This window comes from Budorcas taxicolor, chromosome 11 (assembly GCF_023091745.1).
Source record: "Budorcas taxicolor isolate Tak-1 chromosome 11, Takin1.1, whole genome shotgun sequence".
NCBI classification, from domain to species: Eukaryota; Metazoa; Chordata; class Mammalia; order Artiodactyla; family Bovidae; genus Budorcas; species Budorcas taxicolor.
Genome location: NC_068920.1, coordinates 51801965 through 51814942, shown reverse-complemented (window position 1 = coordinate 51814942; position 12978 = coordinate 51801965).

Below are 12978 nucleotides of genomic sequence, written 5' to 3'. Positions count from 1 at the left end.
CTGGACACTGGCCTGAATCCCAAACCTAGCGTAGATGTCCTGCAGGTAAGACCATCTCTTTCTCCTGGAAGCCGGGGAAGTGGGTGTAGCCTGGAAGGACAAGTCTCTGTGGCTGCAGGAGGACATGCAATCTATTTTATGGATGACCACCTCAGTACCGAAGGCAGTATAGTCTCTGCAAGCCTTCAGCATAGGCTTCAGGGCTTCCCAAGGTGCTCACAGGAGCTCCGGCACATTATACCTTTGTTCTCTTCTAGCTCCTGCCCACCTGCCCTGCCAATGCTGTCTCCCCAACCCCCAGCTAAGCTCGTGTGGCTTCCAGGTGTCTAGAGACCTGACGCCCACTGCAGTGGCTGATTCCAGAAAGGCCACGGCTGTGCAGCAGGAATACCGCGCTACAACTGCCTCCCCACCGCCTCCTTCTCCTCCTTCTGAGAACGTGTGTGTGTGTGTGTGGGCACCACATCCGACACAGAGAGGTGGGTGAGACAGGATCCTTGCTTTCATCAGGCAGGCGTGACTCAGTCTTAGCCTCTAGCTCTACACACGCGCGCCGTCTGCACTCCCTCTGCCCCCGTTCTCTCTGGAACAGCTCACATGCTTCACTACCATCCTTGCACTGACACAGCCTGTAGTGAGTGGGTTGAATGGTGCCCTGCAAAAGATGCCTCCACATCCCGACCCCAGAAACCTATGAATGTTAACTAATTGGGGGGAAGAAAAGGTGTTTGCAGATAAAATTAAGAATCTTGAGATTGTCCTGGATTATTGGGTGATCTCTGAATCCAATGGTGAGTGTCCCAAGAGACACATGAGAGGCACAGGCAGAAGAAAGGGCCCTGTTGGGACTTCCTGGGGGTCCAGTGGCTAAGAATCCCCCTGCCAATGCAGGGGACACAGGTTCCATCCCTGGTCTGGGAGGATCTCACGTGCCGCAGGGCAACTAAGCCTGTGCCCCACAATTACTGAGCCCGAGTAACCTAGAGCCCACATTCTGTAACTAAAGAGGAGCCCCTGCTCACCCCAACCAGAGAAAGCCGGTGCACAGAAACGAAGGCCCAGTGCAGCCAGAAATAAAGAAAGAATAGATGGAAGGAGGAGGAGGAGAACGGAGCTCTACGGCCATACACCAAGGGACACCTGGAGCCTCCAGGTGCTGAAGGAGGCAGAGTGAGATCCCCTAGAGCCTCAGCAGGAGCCCGGCCCTGCTGGCCCCTTGGTCTTGGACATCCGGCCTCCAGAATGGTGAAGAGAAATTCTCGTTAAGACACCAGCTGGTAGCGATCTGTCACGGTGGCCCCAGGGAACTAATATACTACCCTTTGACAAACCCGGTGTCCCAGTCCACGTCCTGCCCTGAGCCACTCGATGGCAGCACTTGGGGGTGAGCATCCCACCCTTCAGACACTCCCTTCACTCTGCTTCCTGACTCCACAGGACACTTTCACAATCTTTCACGCTGGTTCCCTCATTTCCTCATCCTGACTTCTAAGTGTTGGAGGTCCCAGCTAAGCTTTCGTGCATCCCCTCGGTGAGAGACTTCCCAGGTGGTCCAGTGGCTAAGACTCTGCACTCCCGATGCAGGAGGCCAGGGTTCGATGCTTGGTCGTGGAGTTAGGTCCCACATGCTGCAACAAAGATCTGGCACAGCCAAATAAATAGTGCAAATTTTTTTTTTTAATGCCCTTGGTAAAAGCACCCAGTCCCTGACTCTAAAACCATCTGCGGGATGACTCTTCCGAACTTACCTCGGCAGGAGCTTGGCACAGAGTAGGGGCTCAAAAACTACTTGGAGGGGGTTCCCTTGTTGCTTAGTGGTTAGGGTTCTGGGCTTTCACTACCATTGCTCAGGTTCAGTCCCTGGTCAGGAAACTAAGACTGCAAGACTGTACACATTGCAGCCAAAAAAACAAAATCCAAAAAATAACAAAGCTGGAAAAAGAGAAAAATCCTTGAAGAGTGGGTCTTTTCACATAAATCGCCATTTTTATGTGTTTACCACATTCACTTTGAAAGCGCTTTTAGATATCCTGTCTTGCTCTTCTCTGACAAGCCCTTGGACACCAGCCCTTCAGCGATTCTGTGGTAGAACCCAGGTGTAGGATCGTCCACATGTGGCCTGCTGACCCCGAACCCCTTCTGGGAAGGTTCTGCTCCGCTGATCAGGCTCTTGTAGGATTTCTCTGCAGAAGGAACCAGTCAAGCATGACTCCACCTTTGGATCATTAAGGCTTCTAAAAGGCTTTCTCTACAACACGGGTTGGCAAAGTATGACCTGTGGGCCATCTGGCTGGCTGCCTGTTTCTGTAGTTTTCCTGGAATGCAGCCACACTCTTCCGTGTACTGACCGTCTGGCAGCTTCCACGCTCCAATGGCAGAGCCCACAGGCCTAGCGTGCTCGCTCGCTGGCCCTTTACTGAGCTCGCTGGTCTGCTCTGGGACAGGTGAGCCACAGTGGAGGCTTCCCACTCCTTGTTCTGTCTGTCCTGCCGTCTCCAACATCAGTTCTTGGCTAGAGGAAGGTTCAACGTTCTTCCCCTTCCCTGCTCATCACCCTCGTGGGATTTGAACTCATGAGAGACGTGAATCCTGCCTTGTCAGTGAAGGTCTCCATGATTACTGATGACCTTCGCACCCTCTTCCCTCTTGGCTGATGCCTCTCCCCAGAGTGGAGTCTTTGATGATCCATCAGGCAGGTGTCTGACCACGTCTGCTCTTCCAGGATTCTCTCCTGGTGGACTCTTTGATGGGCCCCGAGAGTCCAGTTTTGGCTGAGGGCTTTTCTACACCATTCTTAAGGCTTCTTTATAGTATAAATTCTCTGATGAACACTCAGAAAAACCAAGCATTGGGAGCTTTTGCACACATGGGGCCTCTCTCTCTTGTGAACTCTGCAGTGACCAGAGGTTAATATGATATACATGACAGCTCTTCCACACCTGTGATATGCACATGGCCTACTTGGGGTGTGAACATGGGTGTGTGATGAGATGTGATCTCTCTCTGAAATCTCTCCTACACTCTTTATGTTCTGTTCAGCTTCTCTCTTGTGTGGACTGTTTGACCAACAATTAGAGTGACCTCCTGAGGAAAGGCCCTCCTGGCAGATATATTCCTTCCCAGAAGGCTGAGCAATGAAGAACTGATGCTTTCAAACTGTGGTGCTAGAGAAGACTCTTGAGAGTTCCTTAAATCAAACCAGTCAATCCTAAAGGATATTAACCCTGAGTCTTCATCGGAACAACTGATGCTGAAGCTGAAGCTCCAATACTTTGGCCACCTGATGCGAAGAGCCGACTCATTAGAAAAGACTCTGATGCTGGGAAAGATTGAAGACAGGAGGAGAGGGGGATGACAGAGGATGAAATGGTTGGATGGCATCATTGACTCAATGGATATAAGTTTGAACAAACTCTGGGAGATAGTGAAGGACAGGGAAGCCTGGCAAGCTGCAGTCCATGGGGTCGCAAAGAGTCGAACACAACTGAGTGACCAAGCAATAATCCCATGTGCTCGTTGATGAGAAGAAAGGGCCTCATGTCTCAGAAGGTTCTTTCACACTTGTGACACCTGTGAGCTTTCTCTATTGTGAAGCATGGATGGGCAGCTTGAGTGGTGGCTTCCTCCACACCTTCAGCACTCAGACTTGTCCCCACACGGTGTAGGCTGGGGACCAGGGCTACGGTTCTGCCACATTACTCACACTCTCAGGCCTTCACTCTGCAGAGGACAATCACACCACTAGCCTGGAAACATTCCCCACACTGGGTGCAGGTGTGGGGTTTCTCTCTGGCGTGAGCACTCGGATGGTGAGAACACATGTCTGTTTCTCAGTGCTTTCTCACACCGCTCACATCTACAGGACTCTTTGCCAGTGGAAGTCCTCTGGGCTGCAGGAACAGGTACAAACAAACCTCTCTCCAGTGAAGCTCCTCTGCCAGGCAGCAAGTGGTGGCTTCCTAGTGGATCCCTAACTACACACTGTGTTTGCAGAATCCTTTCTTCTAAGACCTTTTGTGGTTTCTTGGGATCCATGAGATTCAACAAAATTAGCCCTCTGGGGCCTTGCTTCTAGGGGTCCTCCCAATGCCTCCCCTTCAGGCCTTGTGTCCTCAGAAACACCCTGCCTTAAGTTGATTCCTGGTCCTCTCTCACCATCTGACAAATAACACGTGACTTGATCTTGATACTGAGCAAAAATCAATGTGAGAAGAACAGAATAATCAAGTACAACCAGAAGAGAATAATGACAGCTTCAGCACGCATCTTCACAACCCTGACTAGTAAGGACAGGGAATGGGGCCAAAACGGAAACCTCCAAGAACCCTCAGACAGTGTGTAGTGATACTACATGAAGAATAAGAGGGAGGAGACAGAGGACAGGACGAAACACATGGGGAAGAAACAGGGATGTTAGCAGATATGCAGAAGTCAGGTCCACTCCCAGCAGGAAAGGAGACTGGCTGGGAGCCAAAGGCGTCCTTGGCGTCTTCACCACCTGCAGACTGACCAGGGATCGGGCCACTGTCCCCTCTGTGCAGGCAGCTAACCCAGAGGAGGGGAACGCATGGCGAGGTGTTTCTGTGGAGGTGTCCATCAGATTCCCACGTGCTGGCTTAGAGACCAAGCGGAGACAGAGACTCATCTGAATTAGTGCTCCACGCTGGGTTCCTCAACATTGTAAATGGCCCAAGGGAAGGAGCTGCCACAACGTGGGGGTCTAGCAGACTCCCCCCTCACCTGTGAGTGAGGCTTTCCATCCTCAGCTGCCTGCAGGTGTAGCACCCAGGGTGCTTCCCCTTCTCCCAGGAGGATGATCAGTTTAGGTTGGGAAAAAAAAAAACAATTCCATTTATAGCACTGAAAACAGGAAAGGGGAGATAATGGATCACGACCAGCCTTAACCCTTCTGTCAGCGGGAACCTGATGTGGCTGGAGGAACCAACAGAAGTAAGACTCCCAGGGGCAGGGTCTTCAATACAAAGGCCGATGACATGAGTGCCAGGGAGGTGAGGGCAGACTCAGAGCACAGGAGAGCTGCCCGCCCGAGCAGAACACGAGGGAGAAGCAGAAACAGCCCACCCTCATCAGGGACCACGCCACCTGCAAGGAGTCAGAAACTGAACCAACTAAACGGACACTTCAGACCACATCACTGACACATGGGTGGCAGCAAAGACTTGGTTAGCAAGGGATGAACTGAGTCAGACCACATTCCCCGGAGTCTCCATCACGTCCTGATGGAGGTTCTTCTCAGAGGGGTCAGTGCCTGTCCTCATGCGTGGAGGGTTATGGCCACGGCCCCACTTCCTCAGATGATCCTGACGCACGTGGTTTCTACCACACCAGGGGAAGATGCCTGAGGGACACAGCCAGATTCAGCAGAGTAGGGGGCGGCACTGAGTCTCTTGTTTGTGTCTGATGAGCAAGAGGAACTCTGCTACAAAAAGCCGGGGCTCACGTCTAGGAAGACTCTCCCACAGAGAGGGCCACCGTGAGGTCTGTGCGGTCAGCACAGCAAAGGAAGGTCAAGGCAAAAATTCTGTTTTCCTTCTCTATTCTCAACACTGCTGGTCGCCAAGTGTGTGTGTGTGGGAGGGGAGGATTGGGTGGAGTGGGGTGTTCCTGTGCCAAGCAGTTCTCACCCCACAGTTTATCTCAGTTCTGACACTTCCTCTACTTGGGACAGGTCAAGAGGTCAAGGGCTCTGTCCCAGAAGACCTTCGCCTCTTCCGACACCAGTCTCAAGTCCAGGCTGTCTGTCATCGGCGCTCCTGATTGAATAGCTATAAACCTGAGCTTCCCATGAACCCCTCCTTAAGTGAAAGTGAAAGTGAAGTCACTCAGTCGTGTCTGACTCTTTGCTACCCGTGGACTGTAGCCCACCAAGCTCCTCCGTCCATGGGATTCTCCAGGCAAGAATACTGGAGTTGCCATTTCCTTCTCCAGGGGATCTTCCTGACCCAGGGATCGAACCCAGGTCTCCCACATTGCAGGCAGATGCTTTAACCTCTGCACCACCAGGGAAACCCTTAAATACAAGAATACAGTCTCTCAGAAAACCTCCTATAGAGACACAACTTCAGATCCAAGTACTAACATCAAAGATTTCAGGGGAGGAAAGGAAGCCAGGTTGAAAGAAGGGGGAGGAGGCGGGAGAGGGGGGGCGAAAGGGGTGGCCTTACAGACGTCTCCTGCACCTACAGATGCCCAGGTGTTATGGGACTTTTCCCTGGGCCTCCAGAGAAGGGAGGACTGGAACTCAGCCCTACCAGAAATCAGACCAGACCAGAACCAGAATTCGAGTTCTCTGCCAAGAGGAGGTGATCAGTCTCCAATCCTCAACTCAGGCTGAGGGCCCTTCGACCAGATTCCTGCGTCCAGGACCGGGGGACTAGAAAAACAGGGAAGGATAGGAAGGGTTAAGGAGAGGAAAGAGAGGGAAGGGGAGAGGTTGGGTTAATTTGCTAGAGCAGTTCTTGAAACTCAGAAAAACAGTAAAGGGCGTTAAAAGATAAGAGACAAGATACATAGGCAGAGCGCAGGCGCTTCTGCCCCATGTAGACCTCAGCCGAGCCACCCTCCTGGCACATGGGTGCCTTCTTGTTCACCTGCTCCGAAGAGCTCATCACATCTCACTGTCCAAGAGTTTTTAATGAAGCCTAAGATCCAGCACCACCCCCTTCTCAGAGGTGTGACCTAATCGCTTGGTCTTTCTGGGGTCTAGCCTCATCCTGAGGCCATCTAGGCGCCCCACCCTAAGTCACCTTATTAGCATAAACTCCAGTGTGCTCAAAAGGGGCTCCCTTCAAGCTAACAAAAGATACTCCTATCAGTCAGGAAATTCCAACGCTTAGAGATTTCTCTGCTAGGAACCGGGCCCAAAAGCCAAACATATTCTAAGCACAGGAAGGAATGCAAACCTTGGTTGAGTGGCATGGCAAGATTTTGGGAAAGAAACCACAGAAACAAGGCTTCCCAGACCCAAGTGCTGGGGGGGAGCTGCCATGACCAGAGGGGAGGTGGGCATTTGGGGTCACGACTTGCAGAGGCTGCAGCAAAAGTTTGCATGAAAAAAAAAAAAGCAGTCCCCCTGCTTTGTACACCGACCAACTCCCATGACCAGGGAGGGGTCACACGCACAAAGCAGGAATGTTTATGGGGGTGGGGCTGGGGAGAAGTGTGCACAGCCCTGCAGTTCTGAACCTGCACCCAAACCCACTTCAGAAACCAAACTCTTAAGGGTGACAACGCCTCCCACCTCCCTCAAGTGGGAGAATAAGTCAGGCAGGCTTCACTCTTTCAGAATTTTAAAATCTACCCGCATACGCCCTAACCAGCCTAACTCGGGCCGCTAAACAAGTAAACAAAAGTATCAGAAAGGATAAACCTCCATTGGTCAAATAGATATGGCATATCTACCTAGTGAAATATCAAGCACTATGAAGAGAATAAAGTAGATCTCTATAGAAAGACTTGGAAATCTTTTCACGATGCAGGAAGTTGCTGCAAGTGGAAAAACAAGGTTCAGGTTGGTCCTTCTACAAAATATATATTCATATATAAAATCTGGACGAATTTATTCTAAACTCCTGGAAAGGATTGAGAGAAGTATTTCCTTTCAACATTTTTTTAAAAAAAACACAAAGAACCTGTACTATTTTCATGGATATTCTCTGGTGGTCCAGTAGGTAGAACTTGGCATTTTCACTGCTGAAGGCTCAGTTTCAATATCTGGTTGAGGAACTAAGATTCCACAAGCCACATCGCTTGGCAAAAAAAAAAAAAAGAACCTGTATTACATTCATTAAAAAAAAAGTTTTGTTTCAGATGTTTTTATTATAGTAAAATAAAAACATCAGGATTTCCTTGGTGGTCCAGTGGCTAAGACTCCGAGCTCCCAACACAGAGGGCCCAGGGTACCGTCCCTGGTCAGGAAACTAGATCCCATGTACTATAACAAATGACTCGGTGCAGCCAAATAAATAATAAATATTTTTGAAGGTGTTTAAAAATATAACATGAAATATATTTACTTTTTAAATGGCAGCAAATATTGATTTCTCACTCATATCATGTGAGGGCTGTAATTGGCTATGACTTTGCTCCACGGCATCCACGTTGAAAGAAAAGTCCCAAAGAAGACTTTCTCATGGTTGAACCCAACCAGTGATCACTCTTTTTGAAAAAGTTGTGGCAAAATGTATTTACCATTTTAATGATGTTTCAGTGTACAGTTAAGGGGCATCAGGTGCATTTGCACTGCTATAGAACCATCACCACCATCCAGTCTCGATAGAATTTTCTTCATCTTCCCAAACTGAAATGCCTTATTCATTAAGCAATAATTCCTCGTCCCTTTTTCTTCTTGAAACTGATTGGGTGTCATTGGAGGGGGGGGGGACTCTGAAGAGCTCCGATACTATAGTCCTTTATGTCTCAGCGCAGAAAAGAATTAAATGAGCGGCAGATTTGTAGATAAGTGATTTATTAGAATAGGACACTGGTGAGGCTTGCCTCTTGAGAAACCTGTATGCAGGTCAGGAAGCAACAGTTAGAACTGGACATGGGACAACAGACTGGTTCCAAATAGGAAAAGGAGTACGTCAAGGCTGTATATTGTCACCCTGCTTATTTAACTTATATGCAGAGTACATCATGAGAAATGCTGGGCTGGAAGAAGCACCAGCTGGAATCAAGATTGCCAGGAGAAATATCAATAACCTCAGATATGCAGATGACACCACCCTTATGGCAGAAAGTGAAGAAGAACTAAAGAGCCTCTTGATGAAAGTGAAAGAAGAGAGTGAAAAAGTTGGCTTAAAGCTCAACATTCAGAAAACGAAGATCATGGCATCTGGTCCCATCACTTCATGGGAAATAGATGGGGACACAGTGGAAATAGTGTCAGACTTTATTTTTCTGGGCTCCAAAATCACTGCAGATGGTGACTGCAGCCGTGAAATTAAAAGACGCTTACTCCTTGGAAGAAAAGTTATGACCAACCTAGATAGCATATTGAAAAGCATAGACATTACTTTGCCAACAAAGGTCCATCTAGTCAAGGCTATGGTTTTTCCAGTGGTCATGTATAGATGTGAGAGTTGGACTGTGAAGAAAGCTGAGCACCAAAGAATTGATGCTTTTGAACAGTGGTGTTGGAGAAGACTCTTGCGAGTCCCTTGGACTGCAAGGAGATCCAACCAGTCCACTCTGAAGGAGATCAGCCCTGAGTGTTCTTTGGAAGGAATGATGCTAAAGCTGAAACTCCAGTACTTTGGCCACTTCATGCGAAGAGCTGACTCATTGGAAAAGACTCTGATGCTGGGAGGGATTGGGGGCAGGAGGAGAAGGGGATGACAGAGGATGAGATGGCTGGATGGCATCACTGACTCGATGGATGTGAGTCTGAGTGAACACCGGGAGTTGGTGATGGACAGGGAGGCCTGGCGTGCTGCGATTCATGGGGTCACAAAGAGTCGGACACGACTGAGCTGAGCTGAACTGAGGCTTACAAGCCGGCTGGTAGAACTTACTGGGCTACAGTTTTATAATCAAAGGAAAAGTACAGCGGAGGAGAAGACCTTTGTCTTTCTTGAGTAGACATCATGCTTCCACCATCAGCTCCTTCTCCAGGCTGGGCAGGTTTTCTTGTTCCTACATGGTCAAGCTAGATCCACACATTATTGTTTTTTCAATGTATGCAGGGAGCGTGTCCTAGGATCACTAACTGGCTGAGCTCACGGGCAGCGTGTGGGCCTCATGCCACCAATGTTTTATTGTTTTGGTGCATATCTCATGCTTCTGTCACTTAGTTTTGTTGCTAAGCAAGCCTGTATGGTTTTGTGGTTAAGCAAACCTGATTTCTTAAGTAATCATTAACTTACAGGGGTCTCCCATATTTTTTCTACTTACAATTCCCTAGTGAGATTAACTTGGAGAAGGCAGTGGCACCCTACTCCAGTACTCTTGCCTGGAAAATCCCATGGATGGAGGAGCCTGGTAGGCTGCAGTCCATGGGGTCGCTAGGAGTTGGACACAACTGAGCGACTTCACTTCCACTTTTCACTTTCATGCGTTGGAGAAGGAAATGGCAACCCACTGCAGTGTTCTTGCCTGGAGAATCCCAGGGACAGGGGAGCCTGGTGGGCTGCTGTCTATGGGGTCGCACAGAGTTGGACACGACTGAAGCAACTTAGCAGCAGCAGCAGCAGCAGCAGTGGGATTAACTATTTAATCTTAATCACCAATTTGTTCCTATCATTCTGAGTCCCTGGTAACCACCATTCTGTTGCAGGAAGGGGGACCCCTTCCAGGGCCTGAAACTGGGCTCTTATGTAACACTTGGAAATGAATTGTCAGAGGAGACACATGAGCCTACAAAGCAAGAGGCTTTATTGGGAAGGGGCGCCTGGGCGGAGAGCAGTGGGGTGAGGGGACCCAGGAGGACTGCTGTGCCGCTGGCTCACAGATTCGGGTTTTATCGTGATGGGATTCGTTTATAAGTTGACCTTAGCCAATCATTCTGAGTCAGCGTCCTTCCTGGTGGTGCATGCCTTGTTCAGCCAAGATGGATGCCAGCGAGAAGGATTCAGGGAGGAGGTCGGACATACGGTGTCTCCTTTAGACTTTTCTGACTCTTCCAGCTGGTGGCGGCTTATTTGCTCCATGTTCTTTACCAGGATCTCCTGTCGTAAAGCAACTCATGCAAATGGTTACTAGGGTGCCTGGCTAGGGTGGCTGGGTGGCAGCCAGTGTGCTTCCCCTAACAATTCTATGTTCTGTCTCAAAAAATTTGATTCCTCTAGGTACCTCATGCAAGTGGAATCAAACAGGATTTGTCCTTTTGTGATCGTCTTATTTCAAGAGCACAATGTCCTCGAGGTTCCTCCATGCTGTAGCATGTATCACAATTTCCTTCATTTTTAAGCCCAAATAACATTCCGCTTTTTTTGTTTGTCGGTTTATGCATATATATATCACACTGTTTATCCAGTCACCTGTTGACTACCTGGGTTGCTTTCACCTCTTGGCTATTGTGAAGACGGTGCTATGAACATGGGTGTGCAATTATTTACCGGAACCCCTGTTTTCAGTTCTTTTGGGTATCTACCAACAAGTAGAATTGCTGGATCATTTGGTAGCTCTATCTTTACTGTTTTAGAAGAACTGCCCTACCATTTCCCACAACAGCTGCACTGGCGCTGCTCAGGGTTCCAATTTCTCCACAGCCTCGCCACCACTCACTATTTTCTGTTTTTTCCTAATAGCCATCCTAATGGGTGTGAAGTGGTATCTCACTGTGGTTTTGATTTGCATTCCCCTGATGATTAGTGACGGTTAGCTCCTTTTCATGTGCTTATTAGTTATTTGCATATCTTCTTTTGGAGTCCTTTACCCATTTTTTTTTAATGGAGCTTTTTTGTTGTTGAATTGTAGGAATACTTTATATGTTCTGGATATCTTTCAATTTTTAAAGACTTCTAAGAAAGACTTTTGCGTGGAAAATTTAACTGCAGCAATAAACATTTTGCCGTTCTTATTTCGTTTACCAGGTCTTTCTCTCTTTTTGGCATGTGGGATCTTCGTTCCCAACCAGACACTGAGCCTGTGCCTCTTACCCTGCAAGTGTGGAGCCTCAACCATCGGACCTCTGCGGTGGTCCCCATCTACCAGGTCTTGATGACCAAGAATATCTCAAAAAGATTTCTTGCAGCTGGATCAGGATCTTGGAGATATTTTTTTGTTCTTTATATTGACATAGTCATAAATCTACAAGGTATTCGATCTTTGTATCTGGAGTTAAAACAGCATCGCAGGAAATTCCCTGGTGGTCCAGTGCCTAGGACTCCACACTTCCACTGTCGGGGGCACATGTTCAATCTCTGGTCAGGGAACTAAAATCCTGCAAGCTCTGAAGTGCAGTAAAAAAAAATAGAATAAATAAAGCATCCAGGTGAGTTTTAAAAAAGAAAAATAACATTACAGGCTGAATGTAAAAGGAAAGCATATAAGCAAAGTCAAGCAGAAGAGCTGGTCTCTCTTAGCTCATCTTGGCCCCTCCTAAAGGCCACTTTTTTCACAAATCAGAATAGGAAACTCTAGGAAAGAGACTTTGTAGCCAGGGAGAATGCTAAGGTCCATCACTTAATATTACAGTTATTTTGGTTTCATGGAAAACATCCTTGGGAAAATATTTCTATAGTGGAAAGGCAGTGGAAATTGCACTTTCTACCAAAAATGAACTGCAACTATTAATGGGACAATTTTTTTTAAGTTTCCAATGTGATCTGAGTCACCTACTAATACCACTCTCTCCTTTCACACTAACAGAAACACATTGCATTCAGGGTGAGCAAGTGCTCACCTAAAAAGACCACATCTGGGACTTTCCCGGCGGTCCGGTGGTTAGGAATCCACCTGCCAACGCAGCGGACCCGGGTTTGCTCATGCACCACAGCTACTGAAATCTTCGTGCGCTGGAGCCCGAGCTCCACAGAGCCACCGCAGTGAGAAGCCTACACGCAGTGAGAAGCCTACACGCCGCAACTGGAGAGTAGCGCCTGCTCATAGCAACAAAGACCCAGCACAGCCAAAAACTAAGTAAATAAATTTTTAAACTAAAAAGACCACATCTCCCAGTCTCTCCCGTGTCAGAGCTGGTTCCAGGGTATGGTTCTGGCCATGAGAAGAAAGCAGGAGTCACCGGATACCACTTGCAGAAAGCTCTTCAAAGCCTTTGAAATGTGATACTTTGTTAGAAATACAGAATCCTAGGGGAAATGCCAGCTCTTCACCTGGAAACGATCTACTATGTAGAAGGAAGACAAACCCCTGTGTACTAGTCAGTAAAGGTATGGATGAGGAGACCCTGACATCCATGGTCTTTGATGTAGCTTGGAAGGCTGCAGTGTAGACAGTCTTATCCAAACAGGTTTTAACAGGCTACCACCTGGCTTGCTGACCCTGCTTATTAAG